General features: G+C 39.8%; 1 long non-coding RNA gene across 1 annotated transcript; it reads left to right on the top strand.

Moving 5' to 3' along the window:
• The first annotated feature begins 2,914 nt into the window (after positions 1–2,914).
• LOC309397936 lies at positions 2,915–5,132 on the top strand. Its single transcript, XR_014176333.1, has 3 exons — positions 2,915–3,022; positions 3,106–3,203; positions 4,747–5,132. It is a non-coding gene; the product is annotated as an uncharacterized lncRNA (long non-coding RNA).
• Positions 5,133–5,436: the final 304 nt, after the last annotated feature.

The following is a 5,436-nucleotide window of genomic DNA, read 5'->3' as shown; positions in this document are numbered from 1 at the left end:
AGTGGCCCCTCTGTCCACCTGCCTCAGTTCTATGTCATCCTATTTCACCACGTTTTTGAAGCCATGTGCATGTAGGCAAAGCCGCACACACTCACAAAGTGAGCATGCGCATGCAGGGTGAACCAGTGGTAAATTTCTGTGAAACCCACCTCTGAGTGGAATGATTTGCCTTCAGTGGCTGTGGGTGTTCCATCACTGGATGCTTTTAAGAAGAGACTGAACTGCCACTTACCTTACCAAACTCACAGGGTCAAATTTGTTAGGAATGTAAGCTAACGGTTGGGTCAGCAATATATAAGCCATGAGAGTAGTACTGTTTCTTTAAGTACTGCTGTAATGGGATTGGTTGCTGTTACCTCAAGCAGCCATAAGATGGAGCCAGAATGACTGTTAGCTGTCTGTTTGTTAGATGCTGATCGGTGGATGCTTGTAGATGTATCGTGAGTTACTGTGAATTTTGCTACTGTTAGAGACTTTGTGTGCTGAACTGATTTTATGATACTGGACTGTGTTCAATGGATCACTCCTTAACTGAGAACATTGATAACTGACTGACTGAACTGCAGTGTCTCTGTATGCTGGTTTGTGTGTTCTCCAACACAACTCTCATTACGCTTCTCTGCATACTCACTCTCCTAATGGGGAGCTTACCTAACAAAATTGTCATCACATTATAGTGACTTTGTTCCCCTTCGCTAATGCAGGGGTGGGCATGGCCAGCATGTGATGCATCTGACCCGTGGGCCACTAGTTTGAGACCCCTGGTATTCTACTTGAGCAGGGGATTAGACTAGAAGATCTCCAAGGTCCCTTCCAACTCTTGTTATTCTGCTAATTCTGTTTAGAAACAAAATCTGCTTTCTTTTGGTGAAGGTTAGTGAATAGTTCCTAGAACTATTTATATGCAGTATATATGAATTGCACAAATATTATAAGTTCATAAGAAGTTTAATCATGCAGGCACTGTCGTGATCCTACTGAAGCCATGTTATTACTTGTGCAGCCTTGTTAATGCACTTTATTTATCTGTCAGGACCTGAGAAAAATGTCTCCATTGCTTTCTTGTCTAAGTGCATCTGAAGATAGCATAACAGAGGTCACGGAAAAACTATTTCGCTGCAAACTTACCAGTAAGTCAGCATTCATATTGTTTCTCTCCCTTGCTCTCCATCAGACCTAAACAGCTTCTGAAAAAAAATAAGCATGGATACTATTTATTTTATCCCTTTCAAATTCTTTTTCAAAGTACCCCCATAGAGCATCTTTGCCCCCATGGCTGACTAGGATAAAGTCCAGGTTTCCAAAATAAACACTATTCCTATCTTTTTCCATTTATTTTGTTTTATTTATTCTGTTTCAATGCAGCCTGATTCCAGCCAACTCTGGCCTTTTCTGCTATATAAGGATTGTATTTTATTATTATCCTTTATCGGTGAATTATTCTCCCTTTTTTATGTTTCACACAAAAATGAAGGAAAAGGGGCTTCCAATTAGCATTAAAATTAATGAGCGTCTTTTCTCTAATCAAGGTTGCAATTTTTGCCATCTAGTATTGCTTTTTCCCATGAGTTTAAGGCTACAAGGTTCCAGCTGCAAAAATCTGGCACCCCTTTAGGTGGCAGCAAATACTTTTTTCTGTGTCTCTTTGCTGCCATCTAGTGGCAAAGCATCTTCCCTTCCTTGCATTACTGACAAGGATATATATCTGGTTTGGCTGCTTGCACAAGATGGTGCTTTTAAGGAACTCCACAGCTGCGTTGCTACTTCAGACATGTGTTTTTGTCATGGTAAAGCCTGGGGGGGGGGGGAAAACAGCTCTTGGAAAACATTTATATTGGTTGGGATTTTGTTGTTGTTGTTGTTGTTTTTGACATCTCGGAGATACTTAGGAACATGTCAATTAGCTCACATTTCCAGGACAGTCATCCATTAAAGATGCTCTATTTCTTTACTCCGTCGTTTTAGCACTAGCATTAAAAAAAAAATCAAGTCATCTGTGATGTGTTCAGATTTTCCTCCCTGTCTGTTTTTGTAAACAAGGTGAAATGCAGTTGAATAATCAGCTGAGACTCGACACAGCCTAAGGGTACAGGAGCTTCCTCCTTGTCAATAGCCTGGGGTTCCTTCGCTTTTTTGCTCCAACAAACTTCCCCTTCATATAAAATGACATGGAGATTCTTGGAATAACATGTCCCAGGCTTGCAGTAGGCAGAGCTATTCTGCAAGGGAGACTTGCAACCAACTCTCGACTGCAAAATGGGAGGGGGATCTTTCTTTGTTCCTTTGACTGGTTTAAATGGGAGTGCCATCCTGGCATCGTAATTCAATTCAAAAATTATAGAATAACAGAGTTAGAAGGGACCTTGGAAGTATTCCAGTCCAACTCCCTGCTCAAACAGGAGACCCTATATCATTTCAGGCAAATGGTTGTCCAATCTCTTCTTGAAAATCCCCACTGTTTGATCGCCTACAACTTGCCACAGAGCAAATCAGTAGAATATTAACTGAGAATAAGACCCACTCCCTTCCAACACTGATGATCACCTAGTTTGACCAATGATAGGTCTGTGTTGGAAGAAATGTCTACCTGGGTTCAGTTCCAAGTGTGGAAAAAGACACTGGATTCATGGAAGTTGCTTGGAAAGATGGCTTATTGATGATGGACAGGTCCACATAGTTTGAGGTCCTGGGGAAAAATGGGGGATCACATGCCTTGAAGATCTTGAAGAAAGAAAAGGGGGGGAGAGATGCTGAGACAGCCTGAATTTTATACCCTCTCTTGGGCCCTGCCTTGGAGCTTCCTGTTCCTGTGTAAGAAATGTATTCTGATTGGTGGTCAGACTCCCACGGGGCTTACTTTGTAGGTTGTCTGCCTCCCAGGCTTAGTTGAGCCTTGCTACCTGATGTAATCTTCCCTCCCCATGTGGTGAGATGGCTAGAGGGTTAATCCTATCAATCCTGAAGGTCATTTCCTTTGTGTTGCAGATGAGCTGGCTTAGGCCTTAATGGCCCATTAACAAAGGTGGGGGAACTGAGTTTCTGCCTCCCTTTTACAGGAAATATTCTGCCCTTTTTAGTATTTCCTAAAATATTTCATTTTCCTAGGAGAGGGGTGGGTGCTAACTTCCTATATCTGCAAGAAAACAACCAAGCTCAGAGAGCATCAAGGATGCTTCATTTCTGCATATTCATTTCTGTTCCAGGTAAAGATCTGTGAAAGGGGAAAAGGCAAAAAAAAAAAAAAGGTTTCTTAAAGTCTTGAAGAGCTCTGTAGAATGGGACAAAGAAGAAATGGGAAAAAATCAAATCCCATGGCCATATTTGAAAGAACTAAAAGTTAAACAGAAATGAAAAGGAAGAAATACAAAGTTGGTTTATTTGATCAAAATAAAATATGGTCACTTCTGGCAACATTTTGTCGATTTCTGCTGACCCAAAGACTGAAAAAAATTGTGTTTTATAGATTTGTTAATAGATAAAAGATGGAATATGGAATAAAGATGGAAGTGTTTGTAACTTTAGATAGGATGAAGAGTATGCGTGTGTATATGCATATATGTATGCATGCATTCGTGTATGAGTGAATGTGTATACATATATATCCATATGCATATACATATTTATTATAATGTGAATAAAAATATAAAAATAAAGTGTTGCCGATGAGCTGGCTCAGGCCTTAATGGCCCATTGACAAAGGTGGGGGAGTGAGTTTCTGCCTCCCTTTTAGAGGAAATATTCTTCCCTTTTTAACATTTCCTAAAATATTTCATTTTCCTAGGAGAGGGGTAGGTGCAGGGCCGGATTTTCCTATAGGCTAACTAGGCGATTATAATAAAGGCGATTATTATTATTATTATTATTATATACTTTATTCATTAAACATGAAACTCAGTCAACTGAACATTCAAAAATGAATCGCACATACCATTGACTGGTGCTAATGGTTGATATGGATTGCTGCCAGTGTCCTAGGTATCAATCAAGGACCTTCTTAAAATATACAATGTTCTAAGTAGCGCAGTTTTTTGCAATTCCGCTGGCGTTATTGCAGGAAGCTGCAATTATTTGTTGTTCTTCTTATTATCATTGGGACATGATTTATCCCATGTTTCACATCTCCAATTTCTTGCTTTCTCTCCTCCTTCTGGCCCCAGATCTCTCTCTTTAACGACAATTTTTTTTGGTAAATCCATAGATTTTCTGCAAGCAGGGCCAGATTTTCCTATAGGCTAACTAGGCTTCAGCGTAGGGCCTCAAGATCAAGAGGGGCCTTTTATTTTTATTTATTACCCGTGCCACATTTTTTATAAAGGTTAGTACCAATTACAACATGTTTCATTTAATATATGGATATATATATCACAGTAATGATGTATTTTATTATCTCTCATGTAATTTACAAACTTAAAAATGGGAGGTGAAAGGGCCCCATAAGTGGAATAGCCTAGGGCCTCTTTTCATCTAAATCCGGCCCTGGGTAGGTGCTAACTTCCTACATCTGCAAGAAAACAACCAAGGTAAGAGAGCACCAAAGATCCTTCATTTCAGAGATATTCATCTCTGTTCAAGATAAAGATCTGTGAAAAGGTGAAAGGCATTTCTGAGAAGTTTTCTATGACTGTTTCTCCAAAACTTTTCCTTGAGCTTTGTGGACAAAGCAAGGGACAGCTCATTTATCCCATATTTGCTGAAGCAGACACCTTCATTTTATATTTTCTTTTGTTTTTGTTTTTGTTTTTAAAGGGGGAGAAAATGCTAATACGTCTACAAAGGACCGAGTCTCTCCTCCATTGGAAGGTGGGTGCCAAGATAACAAATGACTGCTGTTCAAAGCCATCAATTTTGAAGAAGCATCTGGAAGTCTTGAAAGCATCGTCAAATGGCCCTCCTCTTCCCCTTCTGTTCTGACAATTGCAAAAAGAGAAAATAATGTGTGTCAGGAGGCAATATGGGAATGGGAAGGAAAGGAGAATATGAAAGTCATATGCTACCCGATGCAAAAAATAGCATAAATGGAATATGATAAACTTGATTTTTTTTCCAGGTCAAGAACCACCTTGATTGGTTGTGGCATTCACAATGTCAAATGTTCTTCGCTCACTTTAGACTGAATTCTCTCGCCTAGCTAGTCTGGCCTCTCAATAAAACACTGAATTCCAGAATCTGGGTGGTTTCACTATTATTGTAAGAAATCCCAAGGATCTTTACTTCTTTCAATCTGCCAACATTTTAAAAGTCTCTATAGAGGAGATTGACACCTTCGGTACATCTCTGTTCTAGTGCTAACTCATGAATTAGGCTCACCCATTGGGAAATGGAAGCCAGAAAAGCAGAGACTATGGAAATGCCTTCACACATTCAGAGGTAGCAAAGTTAAAGAACATCAGGGCTTTTGGAGGAGGTGTTGCAAACTGAAAATGCAGAGCCAATGAC

The sequence above is a fragment of the Natrix helvetica genome (genome assembly GCF_964273705.1).
Source record: "Natrix helvetica genome assembly, chromosome: 11".
Classification (NCBI taxonomy): domain Eukaryota; kingdom Metazoa; phylum Chordata; class Lepidosauria; order Squamata; family Natricidae; genus Natrix; species Natrix helvetica.
This window is presented reverse-complemented; position numbering and strand designations above follow the sequence as displayed.